This window comes from Bufo bufo, chromosome 5 (genome assembly GCF_905171765.1).
Source record: "Bufo bufo chromosome 5, aBufBuf1.1, whole genome shotgun sequence".
Classification (NCBI taxonomy): domain Eukaryota; kingdom Metazoa; phylum Chordata; class Amphibia; order Anura; family Bufonidae; genus Bufo; species Bufo bufo.
Genome location: NC_053393.1, coordinates 363247986 through 363275845, shown reverse-complemented (window position 1 = coordinate 363275845; position 27860 = coordinate 363247986).

Sequence of the window (27860 nt, the reverse complement as noted above, 5' to 3'; positions counted from 1 at the left end):
CCTTGGTTCCCCTCTGCCCTCTTCTGCTGTTGCGATTAGTGGGAATGTGGCGGCGCTGCCGCAAGCTGCAGGCAGCGCCGTCGCTTCTCAAGAAGGCCGACGGTCCGCCCGGTGCACCCGCCCTCCCACCCGTTTAGGTCACAGTTCCCCCGCACCCTCCCATAGAGCAGCAGACACTCACTGGAGCTCCCGGTCCCGCGCATGCGCTGTGCCGTCCGGCCGGGAGTCTTCTTCGGTGCGTCAATGCGCTTTAGCCCCGCACCTTCCTGTGTCGTCATCTCCGGCCGCTCCGGAGTTAGTTGGCGCGTGGCAGGCGAGTTTGTTGAGCATAATGGGAGCACAAGGCAGCGTTGAGTCTTGTGACTCACCCCCGACCCCCCCTCTTTCTCAGCCTACAGCTCAGGCTGTTAGTATGTATGAGGTACCAGGGGGCACAGGGGTTGCCCCGAATTTGATAGCCGCCAGCCAGGCTGGCTTATTGGGGCCTGCTTTCTCTCTGGCAGAGCCCCCTGTGGTAGCTGCGCCCCCTCCTTTGCCATCTCACCCCCTCCAGCTGCCTCAACTTCCCTCCCTGCCTCAACCCCCCCTGCCTCAAACCCCCCTGCAGCCTCAAACCCCCCTGCAGTCTCAAACCCCCCTGCAGCCTCGAACCCCTGGGGGCAGTGTTAAGTCGCGCAGGCGCAGGGAAATGTCTAGATCTTCGTCATCGTCCTCAGACAGTAGGCGGCGTTATCATCGCCATGCACGTAGACGACAGTCCCGTCACCGTTCCAGGATTTCAGGCAGCAGCAGGCGTTCCAGATCCTCTAGGTGGCGCTCACCGTCATCTTCGGATGGATCGACGGGCGCATCTGAGGAGTCTGGTCGGCCGGCGGGTTCAAGAAGAAAGAGGCGGGTGCCTAGTCATACCTCCAGGGCTCCCAGCCTGGCCCCAGTGACGGAACCCCGGACTGAGATCCCGGTACCCGGTCATTCTCCGGTTCTGGCGACTGACGCACCTGGTGAGTACCAGTATACCGGTGCATGGGGGGGAGGGGGGGTTAGTGGGGATATGGAATCGGTGCTTAAGGCGTTGCTTGCAAAGATGTCCCCTTCTCCTGCCCCTTCTCCTTCTTTATCACGCGCCCCAGTTTTAGCGGGAGTATATAAAGACTCTTTCTTTTGTGGTGTTAGCCCCCTGGTTTGCCATTTGGATGACACTGCGAAAGAGAAAATATGGTCCAACCAATATATTGACATTTGGTCTCTTATATCGGTGGATCAGCATACGGTTGATAAGGAGAGGCGTTTTCCTGACAAGCCGTTTGATCGCAAGCCCAGGGTCGCTAAGACCATTAATAACTGGTTGCAAGCTTTTTCAGTGTTGGGGTGTATTATGGGTCAGCGTCACCCTGACCGCTGTTCGGAATTATTTGTCTACCAAGATACCATTTACAGTGCTTATAGAGCCCATGGCGGTAGCGCTTGGTGGAGATATGATGAAGAATTCCGGCGGCGGTTAGCGTTACATCCGGATGTAGGTTGGGGTGTTAAGGCAACTGATGTCTGGCTTCGCCTCATGGTGTCCCAGCGGCAGCCCCCCTTTCTTAGCGTGGCCACTGGTTCCGGAGCAAGTGCTGGCCAAGGGCCAGTGGCCGTCCGCCGCCCCGGGGCGTGCTGGCTTTTCAACGAAGGCCATTGCAAATACGCAGGCCTGTGCAAGTACAAGCACGAGTGCTCGGAATGTGGTGGCAACCACGCCGCTAACCGGTGCTCTCGCCCCACATCTAGACCTTTCAAGTCCCCTGGTTCGGGAGACCCTAAGGACCCCGGTGAGCGTAGCAGAGATGTCCCCATGGCTAGACATTTACCCCAATAAGGCTGCTGCCTCGCAGCTTCGCTTTGGTTTCACGTTTGGTTTCTTTATTCCTTTTGTCTTGAGTAGGTTTCCTGTTTTTTCTGATAATTTACGATCTGCTACGGAGCTCCCTGAGGTTCTTCGTGAGAAGTTGGGTAAGGAGGTGTCTTTGGGTAGCGTCAAGGGGCCGTTTCAATCTATTCCGTTTCCTAATCTTAGAGTGTCCCCTTTGGGTATTGTTCCCAAGAGGGAACCTGGTAAGTTTCGCCTCATACACCACTTATCCCACCCCAAGTGTTCGTCGGTGAATGATGCTATTCTGCCTGAAGAGGCCTCAGTGTCATATGTATCCTTTGACCGTGCGGTTTCTCTGGTTAGGACGGCAGGTCAGGGCGCCTTTTTGGCTAAGTCAGACATTGAATCGGCTTTTCGGCTCTTGCCTGTTCACCTGGATTGTCATCATCTTCTTGGTTGTTCTTTTGATGGTCTGTTTTATTATGACACTTGCCTTCCTATGGGGTGTTCTATTTCCTGCCACTATTTTGAGATGTTTGGTTGTTTTTTGGAATGGGTGGTCAGGTATGAGACGTTATCCTCATCGGTCATACACTATTTGGACGACTTTTTGTTTGTTTCCCCGGGAGCGGGGGATGGTTGTCTTTTGCTCCCCAACACGTTTTTGTCCTGTATGTCCAGGTTTGGTGTTCCCATATCAGCAGAAAAAACGGAGGGTCCTGTCACGTGTTTGTCTTTTTTGGGCATTGAAATTGATTCTGTCAATATGGTTTTTCGTTTGCCCTGTGATAAGTTGCAGAAGTTGTTGTATTTGATAGAAGGTTTTCTGGCGGTGCGTAAGGTTACCCTACAGCAGCTTCAATCATTGCTGGGTTTGCTTTGTTTTGCATGCCGGGTCATGCCCATGGGCCGGGTTTTTTCCAGGCGTTTGTCGTTGGCTACTCGGGGGGCTAAGTCTCCAAATCACCGCATCCGCCTGACTAGGTCCCTGAAAACCGACTTGCGGGTATGGCGGGATTTTCTGCACTCGTACAATGGTCACACGTGTGTTATTTCTGAAGAGGTTCCTAACTCGGTTTTGTCCCTTTTTTCAGACGCTTCTGGTTCCTGCGGTTTTGGCACCATTTTTGGTAAGGAGTGGTGCACTGCCCCCTGGCCAGAGTTGTGGCGCTCTCAGGGCCTTTGTAAGAATTTGACGCTGCTGGAATTGTTTCCTATTGTGGTGGCTGTGGAGATCTCGGGTCACGAGCTTTCGGATCACCATGTTTGCTTCTGGTCTGATAACCTGGGTGTGGTCCATTGTATCAACCGCCTGTCTTCCTCTTCTCTCCCGGTGATTGCGCTGTTGCGACATTTGGTATTGCGTTGTCTTGAGCATAATATATATTTCAGGGCTCGACATGTTCCAGGTGTTGATAACAGTATTGCTGATGCTCTTTCCCGTTTTCGTTGGCAGGTTTTTCGGGAGCTGCTTCCGGAAGCGGAGCACATCGGGAAGGAATGTCCGGAGCACCTATGGCGTTTGGTGGCCACCAGCTGATGTCCCTGGTTGGGGCTTCGGTGTCTCCTGCGACCTGGCGGGCTCACGGTAAGGCATGGGCCGACTGGTTAGCAGGGGTGGGAGCGAGGAACGTTTCCACACAGGATTCCCTCCGTCTGGAGGTAACAGTTGAATGGTTGCTAAAACTCAGATCCATGGGTGTGTCTGCACCAGTTGCGCAGCGACGGTTGTCTGGGGTTGCCTTTTTCTTTCGCCTTTGTGGTTGGTCTGATGTCTCTAAGCATTTTATCATCAGGCAGGCTATGAAGGGTTGGAAGAAGGAATATGTTTTGAAGGATTGTCGTCGGCCTATTTCATTTAACCTGTTATGCAGGCTGGTCGAGGCTTGTTCGGGGGTGTGTACTTCAGTGTTTGAAGCAAAGCTTTTCTCGGCCTGTTTTAGCTTGGCCTTTTTTGCAGCTCTCCGGGTGGGTGAATTGCTCCGCCCTTCTGGCAAGAAACCAGGTGGGTTGTTATTTCAGGATGTGGTCTGTGGGAATGGGGCTGTCAGTGTAACGGTCGCGTACACACACACACAGGGGAGAAGGGAAGTGACCACTGCGCTCCACCCTTACCCCTGGCCCTGCCTACTTGCCTCGCGAGTCCTAATGACAGGGGACAACTGGACGGCAATCCCTAACTTGGAATAAGTGCAGGGATGACAGACAGACAAACAACAGGACGTGAACGGACCGAGTCAATACCAGGAAAGCTACAAAGTACAAAGGATTAAGCAAAGAATGGTCAGGAGAAGCCGGGGTCAAATACCAGGAGAGCAGAGAAGTACAAGAGGAGTCCTAAGAGAGTAGTCAGGTGGGATCGCAGTACAGGAGGATCAGGCAAAAGGATGGTCAAGGAACAGGATCAGGTAAGTATTCAGCAGTCCAACAAATAGCCAGGAACCTAGAAATTAACAGGCAACCTGTAGCCAGCAGGCTGCCTGTATTTATAGTGGGGAGTGAGGGTCATGTGACATGGCCAGCGTCACAAGACCGACAGACCAACCAGTCGAGCACCGAGTGATCAGCTCGGCGCTCAAGGCAGATTTAGGAGCAGGGAGCCACCCAGCTAGTAAAGCCGCCCTGGGAATGAGGTCAAACACAGATCCTCATTCCCAAAGCTAAGCAACAGGTCTGCGGGCGATGGGGGACCGAGTGCACCTTCGGAACCCCGTGACAGTACCCCCCCTTTTACGAGGGGCCACCGGACCCAAGACTTCAGGCGATGGCTTTTCAGGGTGTTCTAAATGAAATTTACGAACAAGTCTAGGAGCATGAACCTCCCTGGCAGGTACCCAAGATCTCTCTTCAGGTCCATACCCCTTCCAGTGAATCAGGTACTGCAAGGAATTACGCACCTTCCGGACATCCACTATTTTAGACACCACATACTCGACAGCATCATTAACAAGAATCGGCGGAGGCAAGGCTTTTGATGGTACTACCGGTTCAAAATATTTTTTAAGCAGAGATTTATGGAATACATTATGAATGTGGAATGACTCGGGCAGCTCCAACCTAAAAGATACCGGGTTAATCACTTCCGTGATCTTATATGGTCCAATAAAACGAGGAGCAAATTTTTTAGAAGTTACCTTGAGAGATAGATTCTTGGAGGACAACCATACTTTATCCCCAACCTGAAAGTTTACCCCCCTTGAACGTCTCCTATCGGCCTTGAGTTTTTGAGAACATTGAGCCTTTTCTAGGTTTGATTGAACCCGGGCCCAAACTGTGCACAGTTCGGAGGAGAGTTTATCCGCTTCAGGGTTAGAGGAGGAGACGGACGACCCAGAATGAAAACGGGGATGAAAACCATGGTTACAAAAGAAAGGGGAGACCCCAGCGGAAGAATTGACACGGTTGTTCAAAGCAAATTCAGCCAAAGGAAGAAATTTCACCCATAATTGCTGGTCATCAGCAACATACGACCTCAAGAATTGTTCGACAGACTGATTAAGGCGTTCAGTCTGCCCATTACTCTCAGGGTGGTAGGCAGAGGAAAAAGACAATGAAATTTTACATTTTTGACAGAAGGCCCTCCAGAATTTGGACACAAACTGCACACCCCTGTCAGAAACAATATTTTCCGGGATACCATGCAATCGAACAATTTCTTTCACAAAAATAGACGCCAGGGTTTTGGCATTCGGGAGTTTAGACAGGGGAATGAAATGGACCATCTTGCTAAACCTATCCACCACTACCCACACTACAGTCTTACCCTCTGCCGGCGGTAGGTCAGTTATAAAGTCCATCGAGATATGGGACCAGGGTCTACTGGGAATGGGTAAGGGTCGTAGGTTACCAGCAGGGCGAGTCCTAGGTGTCTTGGACCTGGCACAAACCTCACAGGCTGACACATAGGACTTGACATCCCTAGTTAGAGTGGGCCACCAATAAGATCTAGAAACCAGATCCTTAGTGCCCTCAACACCCGGATGTCCACAAAAGGCAGAATCGTGACACTCACCCAACAGCTGGAGACGAAATTGTACGGGAACAAACAACTTATCTGTTGGGGTGGATACCGGTGCCAGATGTTGTTCCGACCTAATGCGAGCCGACATATCCTGGGTAAGAGCTGCTAAGAAGATTTTTGCTGGTAGGATGGATTCAGGTGGTACCTCAGTAGGTTGAAAAGCCTGGAAGCTCCGAGATAAGGCGTCCGCCTTCACATTTTTACTTCCCGGCCTGAACGTACAAAGGATTAAGCAAAGAATGGTCAGGAGAAGCCGGGGTCAAATACCAGGAGAGCAGAGAAGTACAAGAGGAGTCCTAAGAGAGTAGTCAGGTGGGATCGCAGTACAGGAGGATCAGGCAAAAGGATGGTCAAGGAACAGGATCAGGTAAGTATTCAGCAGTCCAACAAATAGCCAGGAACCTAGAAATTAACAGGCAACCTGTAGCCAGCAGGCTGCCTGTATTTATAGTGGGGAGTGAGGGTCATGTGACATGGCCAGCGTCACAAGACCGACAGACCAACCAGTCGAGCACCGAGTGATCAGCTCGGCGCTCAAGGCAGATTTAGGAGCAGGGAGCCACCCAGCTAGTAAAGCCGCCCTGGGAATGAGGTCAAACACAGATCCTCATTCCCAAAGCTAAGCAACAGGTCTGCGGGCGATGGGGGACCGAGTGCACCTTCGGAACCCCGTGACAGTACCCCCCCTTTTACGAGGGGCCACCGGACCCAAGACTTCAGGCGATGGCTTTTCAGGGTGTTCTAAATGAAATTTACGAACAAGTCTAGGAGCATGAACCTCCCTGGCAGGTACCCAAGATCTCTCTTCAGGTCCATACCCCTTCCAGTGAATCAGGTACTGCAAGGAATTACGCACCTTCCGGACATCCACTATTTTAGACACCACATACTCGACAGCATCATTAACAAGAATCGGCGGAGGCAAGGCTTTTGATGGTACTACCGGTTCAAAATATTTTTTAAGCAGAGATTTATGGAACACATTATGAATGTGGAATGACTCGGGCAGCTCCAACCTAAAAGATACCGGGTTAATCACTTCCGTGATCTTATATGGTCCAATAAAACGAGGAGCAAATTTTTTAGAAGTTACCTTGAGAGATAGATTCTTGGAGGACAACCATACTTTATCCCCAACCTGAAAGTTTACCCCCCTTGAACGTCTCCTATCGGCCTTGAGTTTTTGAGAACATTGAGCCTTTTCTAGGTTTGATTGAACCCGGGCCCAAACTGTGCACAGTTCGGAGGAGAGTTTATCCGCTTCAGGGTTAGAGGAGGAGACGGACGACCCAGAATGAAAACGGGGATGAAAACCATGGTTACAAAAGAAAGGGGAGACCCCAGCGGAAGAATTGACACGGTTGTTCAAAGCAAATTCAGCCAAAGGAAGAAATTTCACCCATAATTGCTGGTCATCAGCAACATACGACCTCAAGAATTGTTCGACAGACTGATTAAGGCGTTCAGTCTGCCCATTACTCTCAGGGTGGTAGGCAGAGGAAAAAGACAATGAAATTTTACATTTTTGACAGAAGGCCCTCCAGAATTTGGACACAAACTGCACACCCCTGTCAGAAACAATATTTTCCGGGATACCATGCAATCGAACAATTTCTTTCACAAAAATAGACGCCAGGGTTTTGGCATTCGGGAGTTTAGACAGGGGAATGAAATGGACCATCTTGCTAAACCTATCCACCACTACCCACACTACAGTCTTACCCTCTGCCGGCGGTAGGTCAGTTATAAAGTCCATCGAGATATGGGACCAGGGTCTACTGGGAATGGGTAAGGGTCGTAGGTTACCAGCAGGGCGAGTCCTAGGTGTCTTGGACCTGGCACAAACCTCACAGGCTGACACATAGGACTTGACATCCCTAGTTAGAGTGGGCCACCAATAAGATCTAGAAACCAGATCCTTAGTGCCCTCAACACCCGGATGTCCACAAAAGGCAGAATCGTGACACTCACCCAACAGCTGGAGACGAAATTGTACGGGAACAAACAACTTATCTGTTGGGGTGGATACCGGTGCCAGATGTTGTTCCGACCTAATGCGAGCCGACATATCCTGGGTAAGAGCTGCTAAGAAGATTTTTGCTGGTAGGATGGATTCAGGTGGTACCTCAGTAGGTTGAAAAGCCTGGAAGCTCCGAGATAATGCGTCCGCCTTCACATTTTTACTTCCCGGCCTGAACGTGATGGAAAAATCAAAACGAGTAAAAAACAGAGCCCATCTGGCTTGACGGGGATTCAACCTCTTAGCAGACTCGAGAAACATAAGGTTTTTATGGTCAGTGACAACAGTTACACAATGCCTTGCCCCCTCCAGAAAATGCCCATTTAATGGCTAGCAGCTCCCTATTCCCTATGTCGTAGTTTCTCTCCGTGGGAGAGAATTTCCTGGAGAAGAAGGCACATGGTCTCAGATTAGTGAGGCTAGCAGGACATTGTGAAAGGACTGCTCCTGCGCCGTCCTCGGACGCATCCACCTCCACAATAAAAGGTTTCTCCTGATCAGGCTGGATCAGAATGGGAGCGCTACTGAATGCCTTTTTTAATTTTTCAAATGAAGAAATGGCCTCAGTAGACCAATTCTCCAAATCCGCCCCTTTCTTAGTAAGGTCGGTCAACGGTTTAGCAATTACGGAAAAATTCATAATAAATTTACGATAGTAATTGGCGAAACCTAAGAACCGTTGTAAGGCCTTTAAGGATGAAGGTCTTACCCATTCCTTAATTGCTAGTACCTTACCAGGATCCATCTTGAAGGCGTGAGGAGTCAGAATATGCCCTAGAAACAGAATCTCCTGCACACCAAAGACACATTTCTCTTGTTTAGCGGATAGCTGATTCTCCCTCAACACCTCTAATACTTGTCTAACATGAGACACATGGGATTCAAAGTCAGGAGAGAATATCAAAATGTCGTCAAGATAGACAATAACAAATTTACCTAAGAACTCCCTAAGAATGTCATTCATGAAGTTTTGGAACACAGCTGGGGCATTGCTGAGTCCAAAAGGCATCACCTGATATTCAAAGTGTCCTACCGGAGTATTGAACGCCGTCTTCCATTCGTCTCCCTCCTTGATTCGGATTAGATTGTATGCCCCTTTCAGGTCAATTTTGGAAAACCAGGTTGCCCCCAGGACCTGGTTAAATAAATCCGGAATCAATGGGAGGGAGTATCTATTCTGGACAGTGATTTTATTTAATCTCCGGTAATCGATACATGGCATAAGACCACCTTTTTTTTCTTAACGAAGAAAAACCCCGCCCCCATAGGAGAGACAGAAGGTCTAATATGCCCTTTCCTTAATTGCTAGTACCTTACCAGGATCCATCTTGAAGGCGTGAGGAGTCAGAATATGCCCTAGAAACAGAATCTCCTGCACACCAAAGACACATTTCTCTTGTTTAGCGGATAGCTGATTCTCCCTCAACACCTCTAATACTTGTCTAACATGAGACACATGGGATTCGAAGTCAGGAGAGAATATCAAAATGTCGTCAAGATAGACAATAACAAATTTACCTAAGAACTCCCTAAGAATGTCATTCATGAAGTTTTGGAACACAGCTGGGGCATTGCTGAGTCCAAAAGGCATCACCTGATATTCAAAGTGTCCTACCGGAGTATTGAACGCCGTCTTCCATTCGTCTCCCTCCTTGATTCGGATTAGATTGTATGCCCCTTTCAGGTCAATTTTGGAAAACCAGGTTGCCCCCAGGACCTGGTTAAATAAATCCGGAATCAATGGGAGGGAGTATCTATTCTGGACAGTGATTTTATTTAATCTCCGGTAATCGATACATGGCATAAGACCACCTTTTTTTTCTTAACGAAGAAAAACCCCGCCCCCATAGGAGAGACAGAAGGTCTAATATGCCCTTTAGCAAGGCTCTCCTTAATATAATCTTCCATGGCCTTGCGTTCGGGCATAGAAAGATTATAAATTCGTCCTTTAGGAAACTTGGCCCCCTCTACTAGCTCTATGGTACAATCATAAGGTCTATGGGGGGCTAGAACCTCCGGGGTTGGTGATGAGAATACATCAGAATATTCTCTAACAACAGAGGGTAAAGTATCAGACTTTACTGAGACCCCAGCCTGTACCACGGACAGGCACGAGTCACACTTAGGCCCCCATCTCACCAACTCCCCATTGGACCAATCTATAGTGGGGTTATGTAGTCGGAGCCAAGGCAACCCTAGTACCACCTCAGCAGGTAGGTTCTCCAGGACTAGAAGCGAACATCTCTCTGAGTGGCACACTCCCACGGTTAGAGAAATCTCTGAGGTACATAAGCTCACCGTACCACCAATAAGAGGAGTAGCATCAATAGCCATGACATGGATAGGAGTTGGTAAGGCAAACATAGGAATACCCAATCTTACAGCATACTCAGAGTCAATAAAGCTAGCCGCTGAGCCAGAATCAATAAAGGCCTTACCCGGCCATTTATCTACTCCCAGAGAGATCGTAATGGGTACCGAAAGCTTACATTTAGAAAATTCAGGGTGTACCTGGTCTTTAGGTTGCCTTGCCTTAGGAGACTTGACAGAGAGGACCTTTTTAGGACACTGGTTGATCCAATGGTCAGAATCTCCACAGTAAAAGCATTCTCCACGTCTGCGGCGAAGATTCCCTCGGGTCATGCCAACCTGCATGGGTTCCTCGGTGGAGACCTCAGCATTGTCTCTGGGACAGGCCTCTGGCTGGACCTCCATCTGGGAAGAGAACTGTTGTTCCTGTCGTCTCTCTCTAACCCGTCGGTCAAGTCGGACAACAAGGGTCATCATCTCCTCTAAGGTCTCTGGAAGTTGATAACTGACCAGAAGATCCTTTAATTTATCAGACAGACCTGACCTGAACTGACTCTTCAGGGCTGGTTCGTTCCATCCTGAGGGGACACACCACCTTTTGAATTGGGTGCAATAATCCTTCGCTGGTAAATTGCCCTGAACCAGTGCCTTTAGAGCCGTCTCGGCTACTAGAGCCCTGTCTGGTTCATCATAGAGGGTACCTAGGGCCTGAAAGAACCCCTCCACAGAATATAAACAACTGGCGCCAGCAGGTAAAGAGAACGCCCAGTCCTGGGGATCACCCTGTAATCGGGAAATGATAATGCCCACGCGTTGACTCTCAGGCCCAGAGGACACGGGGCACAAACGGAAGTAAAGTTTGCAACTCTCCTTAAAAGAGAGAAACTTCTTCCGGTCTCCAGAAAAGGTTTCTGGGAGCTTAATCTGGGGCTCAAAATGCGGACTGGAGGCCTGAGGAGTGGAAGAGCCTTGCCCTAACTCAAAAGAGCTGAGTTTTTCCCCTAACTCCTGCACCATCTGCGTCAGATTAGAGACATAGTCAGTCAGGGTCACCAGAGGATTCATAATACAGTGGTTATTGGGCCTGTTAATCTGTAACGGTCGCGTACACACACACACAGGGGAGAAGGGAAGAGTGACCACTGCGCTCCACCCTTACCCCTGGCCCTGCCTACTTGCCTCGCGAGTCCTAATGACAGGGGACAACTGGACGGCAATCCCTAACTTGGAATAAGTGCAGACAGACAAACAACAGGACGTGAACGGACCGAGTCAATACCAGGAAAGCTACAAAGTACAAAGGATTAAGCAAAGAATGGTCAGGAGAAGCCGGGGTCAAATACCAGGAGAGCAGAGAAGTACAAGAGGAGTCCTAAGAGAGTAGTCAGGTGGGATCGCAGTACAGGAGGATCAGGCAAAAGGATGGTCAAGGAACAGGATCAGGTAAGTATTCAGCAGTCCAACAAATAGCCAGGAACCTAGAAATTAACAGGCAACCTGTAGCCAGCAGGCTGCCTGTATTTATAGTGGGGAGTGAGGGTCATGTGACTAGGCCAGCGTCACATGACTGACAGACCAACCAGTCGAGCACCGAGTGATCAGCTCGGCGCTCAAGGCAGATTTAGGAGCAGGGAGCCACCCAGCTAGTAAAGCCGCCCTGGGAATGAGGTCAAACACAGATCCTCATTCCCAAAGCTAAGCAACAGGTCTGCGGGCGATGGGGGACCGAGTGCACCTTCGGAACCCCGTGACAGTCAGGGTCCGTGTTCGCAGATCTAAGACGGACCAGTTTGGCAGGGGGGCGTGGATCCCTCTTCACCAGGTGCCTGGTGTGGCTTGTCCGGTTCGTTTGGTCTCTGTGTACGGTGAGTCTCGCGTTGGTGGTGCTAATTTCTTCATTAACCTGTCTTTCGCGCTTGCTTGTCACGGTTGGGAGTTGAGCCGAAGGACTTTGGCACCCACTCGTTTCGCATTGGTGCTGCTACAGAGGCGGCCAGAGCTGGTTTGCTGGAGTCGGAGGTTATGCGCACTGGCAGGTGGCAGTCGCCTGTTACGCCAGATATATCAGGCCGGATCTCTTGTTATAAAAAAAATTAATATATATATATAAGTTATACGGATGTTGTATGTATGTAATTCTTGTGTTCCCAGGCTGTTATGCATGATACGGCACCAGTGGGTGTGCAGCGCGGGTTCGCAGCGTTATCCTATGTTACATTGGTACTAACTGTTTTTTCTTTTAGGTGTGGTGCGCCCGGCGGTCTAGTTGGTTGGCCACTCGTACATTTTCTAGGCGGCTCAAAGGGCGGAGTGCAGGCCTGGCGGTCGGATGCTGGGATTCCGTGAAGTGGATGTATCCTGGAGGGGTATCCGTGGTCTTAAGTGGTCACAGATTCTTACTGAGGTGGTAGATATCGGTTTTCATTCCAGGGGTCCTGTGATTCTTGTCATTCATGCCGGTGGCAATGACCTATGCCTATCACGCTTGGCTGAGCTCATGACTCTCATGCGCTCTGACATTGAGAGGTTCTCGTCCTTCTTTGCCGAGATGGTGCTGGTGTGGTCCGAAATCATTCCTCGGGTGGTTTGGCACGGTGCCAGGGATGCCGAGGCTGCCGAGAAATGTAGGAGGACGGTCAATTCCCGCATGTCCCGGTTTGTGCGCTCCCGTGGGGGGATTGTGGTGAGACATCGCCAATTAGAAGGTGATAACAGATCCCTTATGAGGCCTGATGGTGTTCACTTGACTGAGATTGGTCTGGACATCTTTATTTCTGGCTTGCAGGACGGTATTGAACAGGCCATGTTTTTGCTGGGTGGTGGTCGGAGCCCCGTTTAAGGCTGCGGGTCTCCTCCGTGGCGGCAATTGATACAGCGGAGTGTTGGAGATGGCTGATGGCGTACTTGCCCGCCGGGAGTCCGGCGGTTGGCATACCGCTCCAAGATGTTATTTGGTTTTGCCGTATAAAATAAATAAGCTGTGGCCGATCATCACCCAGCTAAAAGGTTACCTGTTGTCCTGCGTGTTATTATATGGGTCAGTTAAGTAAGGGGAGCTGCAGGTAGGCAGAGGTGCCGGCCCGGTTCTTAGCTCTCCTTTGCCCTCTCCTGAATACCAGCAGTCACGCCTAAAACAGCAACAAAGCATTGACCCGCCATCTGCGCCTGAAATAAGCCTAATTTAGGAGTATTTCAGTATAGTAAATGACCCCCTAAATCTGTGCAGCAGCTCTAGCCATTCTGACAGCTCCCTGACCGAATGTAGCTGCTTGCAGAATCTTTATATGTAATGTACATTCCAGGGGCATAGCAAGTAACCGTGGGGCTTCATAGCAAAATTGACTTGGGCCCCACTCTATCACGACCACCTTCTGCAGCAATTCCAGTACATGAATTTTATGATTATTATGGTCTCCCTGATGCACAAGGATAATGTAAAAGTTGAAGTGACTTTATTGTACATATTGTAGATAATTTACACAGTTATGTCACAAAATAGCAATAATGCACACAGTGATGTCACTAGTAGGAGAATATACGCGAATAGGTCATTGCATAGGAATGACACACATAGAAAGGTCATCATGTATCCCTTCTCTATGTCGAGAAGGGGCAATACCGGGTGGCCCACGAAAAAGTAGACAGTCTCCAGCAATAGTATGACAAAATGAATGAGCAAGTGGATTGTTTTTTTAATAACCCACATGCCACACGATGCAGAAAGTGGTCCCCATTCATATCTATGCATTTTTGGGCACGTCGGATTATGTTGGCTGAAACTACTTGTAATGTTGCGGATAGTGTTTGTGATATTTGCCTTCAGTTCATCCAGGGATGTGGATTGTTAGCGGACATTTTGTGTTTTGAATTTCCTAAGGGCTCTTTCACACTTTCTTCCGGCATAGAGTTCCGTCGTCGGGGCTCTATGCCGGAAGAATCCTGATCAGTTTTATCCTAATGCATTCTGAATGGAGAGAAATCCGTTCAGGATGCATCAGGATGTCTTCAGTTCCGGACCGGAACGTTTTTTGGCCGGAGAAAATACCGCAGCATGCTGCGCTTTTTGCTCCGGCCAAAAATCCTGAACACTTGCCGGAAGGCCGGATCCGGAATTAATGCCCATTGAAAGGCATTAATCCGGATCCGGCCTTAAGCTAAACGTCGTTTCGGCGCATTGCCGGATCCGACGTTTAGCTTTTTCTGAATGGTTACCATGGCTGCCAAGACGCTAAAGTCCTGTTTGCCATGGTAAAGTGTAGTGGGGAGCGGGGGAGCAGTATACTTACCGTCCGTGCGGCTCCCGGGCGCTCCAGAGTGACGTCAGGGCGCCCCACGCGCATGGATGACGTGATCGCATGGACACGTCATCCATGCGCATGGGGCGCTCTGACGTCATTCTGGAGCACCCCGGGAGCCGCACGGATGGTAAGTATACTGCTCCCCCGCTCCCCACTACTACTATGGCAGCCAGGACTTTAATAGCGTCCTGGGTGCCATAGTAACACTGAACGCATTTTGAAGACTGATCCGTCTTCAAATGCTTTCAGTTCACTTGCGTTTTTCCGGATCCGGCGGGCACCTCCGGCAAATGGAGTACACGCCGGATCCGGACAACGCAAGTCTGAAAGAGCCCTTACAGATAAAAATTGCATGAGGACAAGTCTGAGGAACGTGGTGGCCATAACCCCTTGCTCACAGTTTGCTCCTACATCAACAGTTCATGAATCCGTGCCAGTGAGGTGTGGCATGTTGTCCCATCTTGTTGGAAAGAGCAGGACATTTTTGTTTCTGCAGCATCACTGCTGTAGAGCTGTAAGCAGTATCGGCCAACATAATCCGATGTGCCCAAAGATGCATAGACCGGAACAGGGACCACTTTCAGTATCTTTTGTGACTTGTGGGTAATAAAAAAAAATAACAATCCACTTGCTCATTCATCTTGACATACTATGGCTGGAGGTGGGCTACTTTTTTGTGGGCCACCCTGTATATAAGATAGGGGTAAACGTGGAGCCCAACAGTCATTATTTGCTGCACCTTATGTCTGAATGAAAATGCATTTCCGGTATTTTAAAGTAGAAACCCATACTCTTCAAAAAGTCTCCCAAGGTGTCCAGACCTAATTTATTTATTTATTTTATGCATTTATATAGCGCTGCTATATACCGCAGCTCTTTACAGACATTAGCATCCAACTGTCCTTAATGGGGCTCACAATCTAAGTTCCCTATCAGTATGTCTTTGGAGTGTAGGAGGAAACTGGAGGAAACCCACACAAGCACAGGGAGAACATACAAACTCCATGCAGATGTTGTTATTGGTCAGATTCGAACCTAGGACCCCAGCACTGCAAGGCACCAGTGCCAACAAGTGAGCCACCGTGCTGCCCACTCATGGCGTAGCCTTAATAAAAATAAATGATGCCCTCTATCTCTATGAATGTATCTATGCTTCAAGAGGGACAACTGATTAATTCCTTAAGATATGGAAGCTCAAAAACTCTCAGAAGAATCTTGTCACCCACACTTTTAAAAATATGAGGTTCTTAGCACACAATCTGATGACATTGTGTGAGCCCATCTGCCACGTCAAGGCGACCTCATTCAGATAGGTCCCTACACTAAAACTCTTTTTTTTTTAATAACCTGATTTACACTGATTTGCACTATTAATTTGAAAAGCCAAACTGATAAGCAGTATATTGGTGTTTCTCTATAACTACTGTATATAAAATAATGTAAAAGCACACTGCAAGTGATAACACCAGTTACACTCAATATATCCTGTTATATGTATAACGTGTTAGTGTAGGGACCCACCTAAACAAGGAGGGATTAAGCACTGCAAAAGGGCTAACAAATTTAGACTACACTTACCTTACACATAAACTGTATACACTACATATACCCTATACGCACACTATATACACCATACATACACTATATATACTACACTTACCCTATATACAGGCACTTTATAGATTAATTATCCTATATACACACACACTATATACACTACACATACCGTATGTAACACTATAATGACTACACATGTCATATACATACACTAAACTTTACCCCATATACAGAAACTATATAACTTACACATATCCTATACATACAATATATACATTGCACTTACCCCACATATAATATATATATATATATATATATATATATATATATATATTACACATACCCTATATACAGATAATATATAAATTAAACAACACTTACCCTGTACAAACACTATATACACTATACATTTACTATATACTCTACACATACCCAATATACAGACTAACTATAAAGATTACACTTATCTTATATATCAAACTTAAAGACTACAGTTATCCTATATATACACTACATAGACTACACTATATAAATGCTATATACAGTACACTTACCCTATATATAAACTATATACACTACATTTATCCTATATGCAGACACTATATAGATTGCTTATTCTATATAAACGCTAAATATACTACACTTACCTTATATGCAGACATTTATTATAGTTACCATATACATACACTATATACACTACACTTACACTATATACAGACACTATATAGATTACACTTATCCTACACACATGCGCTATATACACTACGGTTATCCTATATACACACTATTACACTACACCTTATTCATACGCTATATACACTTACCCTATATTCAGACTAACTATAAAGATTATACCTGTCCTATATACACAACATAAAGGCAACACTTATCCTATCCTGTGGTCCGTGAGAAGGTTCTCTGTGAAGACTGCGGAGACTGAAGATTGTGTCTGAATTAAAAAGAAAACATGACATAAATATTGGAGCAGTTGTTGGACTCTTTAACACATACTGTCTATCAGGATGGACCCCGTGTCTCAATCTTGTATCAAACAACGAGTGACCCCGATGTCCATTGTAACTTGTCACACCTCACCTTTCATTTGCTAAGTGAACTGGACAACTGCAACTTCTGATACTCACTCATTTCCAACATTCTGTCATTTTCTGTGATTTTGTTGATGTCGTCACATAAAAAAATGTGCATGTAGTCTCACCCCAATGGAGATTCCTAAAGGGTTGCAAAAAGAAGTATAAAAAGTATTCCCAAATCGTGCACTGAGACCCTAATTAGCATATTCATTAAGATATCTCTGCAACAGCAATTTGGGCAATTTGGGTAATAAAAGTATCAAGCATATTTATATTTTTTATTCGCATAGCCGTATCAGGGCTTGTCTTTTGATTTATATGACTGTTCCTATACTAATAGAGCAAGATTTGCATTTAAGGGTTCAATCCAAAAAAGCTGGTTTCACAAGCTAAGGCCTCATGCACACGACCGTGCCGTTTTTTGCGGTCCTCAAACCGCGGATACGCAAAAAACAGAAGCCGCCCGTGTTGCCTTCCACAATTTGCGGAACGGAACGGGCGCCGGCAATATAAATGCCTATAACAACGGTCATGTGCATGAGGCCTAAAGCCGCAAAGCATATGAAGAACCTAACTTACAGGCAACTACATGAGATGAGTTTAAAGATGCCAAGAATTTTCACATTTTAAGTCTTCATTCACACAGTCAGTGTTTGGTCAGTGATTTCCATCAGTGATTGTGAGCCAAAATCAGGAGTGGATCCTACACAGACATAAGGTAGAAGGGAAAGATCTGCGCCTGTTCTGTGTTTTGGACCCGTAACTTGGTTTTGGCTCAAAATCACTGATGGCAATCACTGACCAAACACTGACTGTGCCAATAAGGCCCTAATGCAATCATCTGCAGTGTCTTTATACTTCACCGTTCTTTAGGTAACTTCACCACAAGTGTTGTAGACCTGACCAAAAGTCCTATTTTCCCTAGACACATAATAAACCGTTCAAATTTAGGGAAAACGCTAAACATCTTACCCTGTTTTATTGTATTTATTGTAGCTTACTAAAAAACACACCAGTGTTATACGGAGATATCCCGCACCTGAATATAACAGTTAGATATATCTTAGTATCTTACCCCAGAAATCCCACTGTGAGCAGTGGGCGTAAAAGCAGCTCCTCCAGGTGTCTCCGAAATTCATCACTAACCATAAAATCAGTTTCATCTCCCAAGGAGCCAACTGATGATTTTTAGATTCAAGCCGACCAACAGCTGTTTACTGCAGTTGCCATGGTGATGTCAACATCAGAGGTAAAGGGGACATTACCTTCCTGATCACTTTTTCTTTTCAAATACTAATCTTGATGAATTCCTGCACTTATGTCAAGTGTGAATAAAATCCAATAATCCAGATTTTTTTTTAAGTAGTGGCAATCTCCAACGGGATCTTAGTGCTGGAGTGCCTGTTAGGCCAGGTTCACATCACCGTTTAGCTTTCCGTTCTTCTGTATTTTAAGCATCCGTTATGCTCAGTTATGCACGTGTTGCATCCTTTTTAGCCATTTCCGTCTGGGATCGGTTATTTTAAAAGGAAAAAATTCCTACATTTTTTTAAGTCTAAAATAACGGAAATGGCTAAAACGAAGGCAACGTGTGCATAACAGATGCTTAAAATACATGTGAACTCAGCCTTAGGCCTCATGCACACGGCCGTTGTGCGGTCGTTCCGTGCATTTGGGGACTGCAATTTGCGGTCCCTAATGCACGGGCAATGTCCGTGCGGCGGCCATGACGAATCGAGACCTATTCAACTTCAATTCCTTTGCTGTCTGGATTCATTTTTCCATCACATTATACACTGCTTTTTCCCATGGTTACGACCACCCTGTAAACCATCAGTGGTGGCCCTGCTTGCACACTATAGGAGAAAGCACCAGCCTATGTGAGTTTCCACAGTCCTGGTCACCAGAGAGGATTACAGGGTGGTCATAACCATGGTAACGAGCAGTGTATATGTAACGCCCCAGAGTGGCATTACCACTTCTTCACGCCGCTACTATCTCTAATGTGCTAATATCATGTCATCTTGTGTATTTATTTCAGGTCCACTACACTGTGCATTTCTAATGTTTGCAACTGTTGTGTTTAAATGCAATTTGCCTGGTTTACCAGCAGGTGGCAGCAAATACAGCAGAACTATAGTTAGGTAGAATGGAGCTTTCCATTCCATTCTATACCCCCTCGGTGGAGGAGTGGGCCAGTCCCACTTCCTGCATGAAGGGTGGGGATTAGTGAGAGTCAGTTCCAGCTTACCCCCTGCCAAGGGAGGGTGTGCTGGGCACGTCTCTCCTGAACATGCCCAAGCCAAGCCATTCAGAGCACCCTTAGCACTGCTGGACATGGAGGCCAAAGCTTGAAGCCTCAAGAGCCAGGAGGAGTATTTCCTTGCCAAACATAGAGTCAGACTACTAAGTGTTGTGCAGCATAAAGAAGAAGCAAAGTTATACAGCCAGCCTGATAGTACAGCAGAGCCAGAGAGCAACAAATGTAGCAGTGATGAGTTTGCCTGCCAGAGTCTTAATGCTAAAGCCTGCTGGGACCAAGGCAAAGTTGGAACTGCATCTCAAGATCTGGACTCAAGTTATTCTTTTATCCCTCAACTATTCCCCCTATTTGTTTGCTTCGGAGCCAACGCCTTTGGTCCAGCCGTATACAGGTAGGAGCACCGTGACACTCACACCTCATATAAAGGGACATTTTAGGCCACCCTTTACCACTCGGCTGTTCCTACACCTGAGATGCGACATAGAGGGCCCTGTGGCTCGGCCGCCCATTGCATATACTCACCTCATCCACTTGCACACAAAGAGACAATAACTCCTCTTTTGATTAAAGAGGATCTGTCGCGCTGGGAGCGTGCAATGACGTCAGCACGCTGAACGCCGGTCCTTCGGCAGGTCCTTTTCATTCAATAGAGGAGCAAGAGGATGAGGTGAGTATATATATTTTTTCTTCTTTTTTTTGTTGAAATGAAACATTACAGCAGGGAGCCACTATGGCAAACATTATGGGCCACCATGGGGAACATTAGTACTGCTAATGGCCACTATGGGAGACATTATTTCTGCCGGGGGGCACTATGGGGGATATTATTAATGCTGGGGGCCACTATGGGGGACATTATTACTGCTGGGGGGTATTATGTACACTGAGGGCACTGCAGGGGTTGGGATCTTTGTTTAAAAGAAAAAAGCCATTTTTAACAGCCGTGAATAACAGATGCAAAACGGGCATTAAAAACGGACAGACAGACAAAAAATGGATGCACAAATGGTTGGAAAATGGCCACGAAAAACTGACAGTGTGCCTTAAGCCTCATTTACACATCCGTGCTTAAATCTGTGAAAAGGAGGTCAGTGATGCCTCCATGAAGATATCTGTGAAGGATCCATGTGTGGTCCGTGTGTGCATATTTTGCTGTCCGTGTGTCATCCGTGTTTCACTGACACTGCACAGCTGAGAAATAATTTTCAAAGCATCTCTTCCTAATGATCCCTGAAACCCTGTTGGATCCGTGTCGCATTCGTGGTTTTCATGGATACATAGACTATAATGGGCATGATGGATGGACGGACAAAGTAGAGCATTTATCCGTGCTGAAAACACAGACCCACGGACCGTGCTAAAACTCTGATGTGTGAAAACACACATTAAAATGAATGAGGACGTGAGCTGTCCGTCGAGAACATGTACAGCGCACATACGTGGAACACTGAGGTGTGAATGAGGTTTTATAGAGCTTAGAGCGTTTAGGATTGTACGGTAACAGAATTCAGACATGTCGATTCAGCATGTTAGGGATCAGCTCCCTGAAAAGATTGCACTGAAAGGCTCAATAGCCTTGTGTCATTTCCACTAATTAGTAGCTACAGTAGATGCATTTCTCCAGTGTGGAAATGGGGCAGTTTTTTCCTTTGTAACTAAAATGTATTTCACACCTCCACTAGGTGGCAGCAATGTACTGGTTACCTTTTCATATGACAGAAACAACACAGGTGTGAATACAGCCTTAGGCCTAGTTCACACGAACGTATGGCTTTTATAGTTTTTTGCTGTCCGTTTTTCACGGATCCGTTGCTCCGTTTTTGAGTTCCGTTGTGTTTCCGTTTCCTTTCTGTTTTTACGTTCCGTTTTTCCGTATGCCATGTACAGTATACAGTAATTACATAGAAAAAATTGGGCTGGGCATAACATTTTCAATAGATGGTTCAGCAAAAAACGGAACGGATACGGAAGACATACGGATGCATTTCCGTATGTGTTCCGTTTTTTTTGCGGAGCCATTGACTTGAATGGAGCCACGGAACGTGATTTTTCAGGCCAAATATAGGACATGTTCTATCTTTGAAAGGAACGGAAATACGGAAACGGAATGCTTACGGAACACATTCCGTTTTTAATGTGGAACCATTGAAATGAATGGTTCCGTATACGGACCGTATACGGAACACAAAAAAACGGCCCGTACACTCGCAAAAAAAACGTTCGTGTGAACTAGACCTTACCATAACTTGTTAACCCCTTCTCACCCTGTGACATTTTAATACATCATGGGAACTATGTAGTTCCAGCCAATTGACATAACAGCAGAAGTTGTTCCTGTGTGGTCGCTGTGGGAGGCCAGTTTTGACAGAAAACCAGGCTCCAGGCCTGGCTGTTTAATGCCTTGGATGCTGCAAACAATAGCAACCGTAGCATCTAAGGAGTTTAAGAGACGAAAGGGGCTTCCTATGTCAGCACGTTGCAACAAAATTGTGTGGTGCCATTAACAAAGGCCTCCAGGTCAGACATGTGCAGAAGTGTAATAGCACCTATGGCAGAGTCTAATAGTATACTTTTTTCTTTGTGTTTCCCGGCCTGACCACGGTCATCTTAAAGGGGTTGTCTCACTTCAGCAAATAGCATTTATTATGTAGAGGAAGTTAGTACAAACCACTTACTAATTTATTGTCATTATCCATATTGCTTCGTTTGGCTGGACTCATTTTTCCACATTTCACATTATACACTGCTCTTTTCCATGGTTATGACCACCTTGTAATCCATCAGTGGTGGCCGTGCTTGCACACTATAGGGAAAAGTGCTGACCTACATATTTGGTGGTTGGTACCGTAAGACCTAACATAGGCTAGTGCTTTTTCCTATAGTGTGTGTAACACCCCATAGCTTTTTGTGCAATGATGATGTTTAATGCTAAACCTTTTCTTTTCTTTCCCTCATTAGTGGCAGTGCACAGTTATGCCCACTAGGGGTGTTCTTAGAAAAGATTGCTGTGTCACACTAGGAACCAAATTTGGAGAGGACAGTTCCTGAGGGGGAGGGTTTTGTTGGATGTGCGAGGAAGGTTGGAAAAGGATGCTGTGGATCCGGTTCAAGAGAGAGTTACTGTTTTGTCTGGCCAGACAGAAGATCAAGCTGTATACTGCACTGGGACCAGAGAGAGAGTGGATTGTTTCTTGGAAGGAGAAAGACTAAATGGTAGTGAGTTGCTGGCATTTTCTGCTCTCAGAGGTAACAGATCTGCACACCATACTAAAGTATTATGAACATTGCATCCAGGAGAGTGTGAGATCAACACAAACTAATACCCTGCATTCACCTCCAGCTGCATTGATATAAGCTGTTTGTTTGGAAGACACTGTGTGGACTCTCCTAATGTATATTTCTCATGCTGATATTGAAATCTTCACAAGGCAAATGCTTAAGAGCCTAAGGACCCCGTTCTGAATCATATAGCTTAGTAAAGTGCAGGGAATCATAGGTTCTGGACTTGGACACCAGTTAAGGATTTTCCTACACAAGTGAGCTACACTGTCCACCATTGCTATAAATATTTAACCGAGAAGACGGGCCCCAACGCATGCAGCTGCCAACTATTTTCCCTTTTCCTTTCTGCTAACGCTGGGACTATATTTGTGTTTCCTTTGGGTATATTTAAGCGTTGGAAGCCTTCTACAGGGTTTAATATACTCAGCTGTTGTATTTTCATTTGATTAGAGTCAATATCTAACATTTGTTTTACTCTCATCATAGTTTATCTTTGCAGTGAAACTTGTTATAGAGACACCCTGTGGAGAAAAGTGTAATTGATTGAGATTTTTGTGTAAGAAGCTGTTTGACCGCGCATTGCATGTAATACTGCAGTAATTTTATAACTAGTAATATTCTGTGCAAGTTTGACTGCTTACCATTATTTTGTTTAGGGTCACATTGTTGAAAATAAACAGGCCCATTGTTCATATAAACTGTGTCTGAGTATTGGGGAAGAAAAAGGGAGTTCACCAGAGCAAAGAGAGATCTGAACCTACTATTCCACTTCTAAGGTACACCCACGGGGGCGCTACATGTGCGAGCACGACCACCACCACTGATGGATGGTAGGGTGGTCGTAACCATGGAAACTAGCAGTGTATAATGCAATGGAAAAATGAATCTAGCCAGCAAAGGAGGTAATATGGTGAATCACACTACATTAGTAAGTGCCTTGTATTTACTTTCTCTACATAAGAAATGCCACTTGCTGAAGTGAGACAACCCCTTTAAGCCTAATTCACATGTCAGCATACCTCTCAACTTTTTGGACTTGATCTGGCTGGCTAGGCGGGCGTCCCCTTCCTCCCTCTACAGATGGTGAAGCTCCAGGTCTCCAGACACATCAAGCATTGCTCTGCAAATGGCCGTTTGTCCTTCTTTTATGGGACCTTCATCTGTGGGTTCTTTATGTCATAGACTTATGCATCTATGACATCAGCAGCACAGTTGCCAGTTACTACAGGGGCTTATTATTGATACCTACCTCATGCACTGTGGTCCCAAGTATTACCCCTTCTTGACTGACTGGAGACTCTACAATATACTTGTCACTAGAAAGGCCCCTAATCACTATGGCATTTAAAAGCTGCCCTAACAATAGTAAATATCAACAAATAGAACCGGTACAATATGTTACCTAATAAAGTTAAATTTTATTATGACATAAAACATACAAACATAATACAAACATACATGTAGAGACCATACAGTGTGCCCCCAGTGGCAGTTCACAGTGCATCCACTTCTAGCAGATCTGAATTATTTTAATTATTGCATTCACATGGAGGGTGTTGTGAGTGCAGGGCCTGGATCAGCATATGTTATTTAAAGCTATATCCAGCCCTGTGGTCACTCCTCTCTCCAATGTGAAACAAATATATAGGTAAATATAGAGCGGGCAGAGATTGTATTTATATACTCAGATCATATCTATCCAAATCATAAATTAATCATCAAAGTCAAATAATATATGTCAGATCGATCTGAGTCCTTCACCTACCCGATATCCAGTGGCGTGCGTGTGGGCTGTCTCTGTGTGGCGTACTCCTCGACGTACGTTTCGCTAATGCTTCTTCAGGAGGATTACAATAGTAAGTTAGGGAGTGTAATGACAGATTTGAGGTGTAATATGCACACCCATGCCCTCAAGTCCATTTGCCACATCTGAATTTACACAGATTCCGGTGGACTTTTCTTTTGGTGCCAATAAGTAACGATCGACCAAACTATCACATTAACAAGATTTTAGTATAACCAGTTTCTTATACATTGTCTTTGAAATGACCAATACCCCATCTAAAAAAAATCAGCATGGAAGCTTCCACAAAGAGTACACATTCAAAACGAATAGGAATCAGGATTGGTACAGAGAAGAATTAAGGGGGTCATTTATCAAACTGGTGTAAAGTAGAACTGGCTTAGTTGCCCATAGCAACCAATCAGATTCCTCATTTCATTTTCCAAAGGGGCTGTCCAAAATAAAAGATAGAATCTGATTGGTTTAATTTATGCTACAGATTTCCACTGTATATTTCACCGTTTGCAATGCGTAGGGTTAGATCTTTGGTAAATCCGCACCGAAATCCACTGTGGAATGTCAGCAAAATCTGCAGTAAAATTTTCAAAATTTCCAAGAAAGGGACCCTGTCACACACAGCCAGGAAAGGGGCAAGTGGCCGACGTTGGGCTGCTCTCTCCTTTCACTCCGCTCTTTTCGGATGTGACATTTTTTATATGGATATGCCGTTAATGGGCAGATATTTTACCCCGCAGGTTTTGTCTATCAATATGAAACAGTTGGTTTCCAACCACATATTTACTATGCTTTTCTGTGCTTCTATAGGAACTCGACTTTATGGATTAAACACACAGCAGCCATAGCATCACCAAAATTTATGATGCAGCGACCAAGCAGGTTCAATCACCAACCACACAGACACGGTTACAACAGTCTTCCTATCTGCGTGGCATGCCGGTGGACGCCAGGCTGATAGTTAAGGCAAGAAGCTTTTAGGATACAAGCCCCAGACCAGCGTACCAGATGGAGGAACCAAGAGTCAACAGAATCTGCTGAATCTGGGAGGCTGTGTGGTGATAGGAACATTTTTTTATCCAATTCAATTATGCTAATTCCAGATGTTGGGTCAACTGGGCCATTGTGGTATTGTTTAATAAGATAAGCACCAATCTTCACACAAGCAAATCACTTAATCCCATGGAAATGTATGGAGGTCTAGAGATAAAGGGCCAGATTTATCATTAGCTCATGTCAGAATAATGGAGTGAAAAAGTCGCAAATTTTTGCGCAATCGCTTAAACTGCGCAAACATTTGCGACTTTTATTGGCTCTTCGTTCATCACTACACCCGGGACCCCCGCCGATCATCTGTTTGAGAAGGCAGTAGTGCCACAGCTTTCTCTCAGCTTTCCCTAGGCCATGTGTCATTACATTCATTGGTCACATGGCCTAGGCGCAGCTCTATACAATGTACAGCGCTCTGATTGGTAAACTGTGAGAAGGTCTGTTGCATTCTCAAACAGCTGATCAGCGAGGGTCCCGGATGTCAGACCACCACTGATCAGATATTGATGACCTATCCAGAGGATAGGTCATCAGTATAAAACTCCCAGAAAACCACTTTAATGTGTGAAGGCTGACTCAAGGAGGAAGATGTTGAGCCAGACTGGAATTATCAGATATACAACTACATTAGGCATATTAATGCTAACATCTCCTTTTAGAGATGGATTGCACAAGGTATTAAATCATTAGTTGATATACAGTATGTACTAATTTAGTTATATACCTTTAAAAGTGTATTGCGGTAGGAAAAAGTTATCAGATCAGGTTGGTGGGGGTACTACTAGTGGGACCCCCACCAATCAAAAGAACAGGGCCCTGTACCCCCGGCAAGCCCCCTGCTGCTCCCCTAAAATTACCTCCGCGGCCGGTCGCACAAGCGCACGGCCGCTGCATTCATTTCTGTGGGTGTTCCGAAGATAGCCAAGCACTGTACTCGCCTATCTCCGGAACTTATATAGAAACATAGAAACATAGAATGTGTCGGCAGATAAGAACCATTTGGCCCATCTAGTCTGCCCAATATATCTGAATCCTATGAATAGTCCCTGGCCCTATCTTATATGAAGGATAGCCTTATGCCTATCCCATGCATGCTTAAACTCCTTCACTGTATTTGCAGCTACCACTTCTGCAGGAAGGCTATTCCATGCATCCACTACTCTCTCAGTAAAGTAATACTTCCTTATATTACTTTTAAACCTTTGCCCCTCTAATTTAAAACTGTGTCCTCTTGTGGTAGTTTTTCTTCTTATAAATATGCTCTCCCCCTTTACCGAGTTGATTCCCTTTATGTATTTAAAAGTTTCTATCATATCCCCTCTGTCTCTTCTTTCTTCCAAGCTATACATATTAAGGTCCTTTAACCTTTTCTGGTAAGTTTTATCCTGCAATCCGTGTACTAGTTTAGTAGCTCTTCTCTGAACTCTCTCTAGAGTATCTATATCCTTCTGGAGATATGGCCTCCAGTACTGCGCACAATACTCCAAGTGAGGTCTCACCAGTGTTCTGTACAGCGGAATAAGCACTTCACTCTTTCTACTGCTTATACCTCTCCCTATACATCCAAGCATTCTGCTGGCATTTCGTGCTGCTCTATTACATTGTCTTCCCACCTTTAAGTCTTCTGAAATAATTACTCCTAAATCCCTTTCCTCAGATACTGAGGTCAGGACTGTGTCAAATATTCTATATTCTGCCCTTGGGTTTTTACGCCCCAGGTGCATTATCTTGCACTTATCCACATTAAATTTCAGTTGCCAGAGTTCTGACCATTCTTCTAGTTTTCCTAAATCCTTTTCCATTTGGCGTTTCCCTCCAGGAACATCAACCCTGTTACCTATCTTTGTGTCATCAGCAAAAAGACAAACCTTACCATCGAGGCCTTTTGCAATATCACTTATGAAGATATTAAACAAAATTGGTCCCAGTACAGATCCCTGTGGAACCCCACTCGTAACCTGACCTTGTTTTGAATGTTCTCCATTGACTACAACCCTCTGTTGTCTGTCACTCAGCCACTGCCTAATCCACTCAACAATATGGGAGTCCATGCTCAATGACTGCAGTTTATTGATAAGTCTTCTATGTGGGACAGTGTCAAAAGCCTTACTAAAATCTAGATATGCGATTTCTACTGCACCTCCACCGTCTATTATTTTAGTCACCCAGTCAAAAAAATCTATAAGATTTGTTTGACATGATCTCCCTGAAATAAACCCATGTTGTTTTTCATCTTGCAATCCATGGGATTTTAGATGTTCCACAATCCTATCCTTTAATAGGGTTTATATTAATTTGCCTACTATTGATGTCAGACT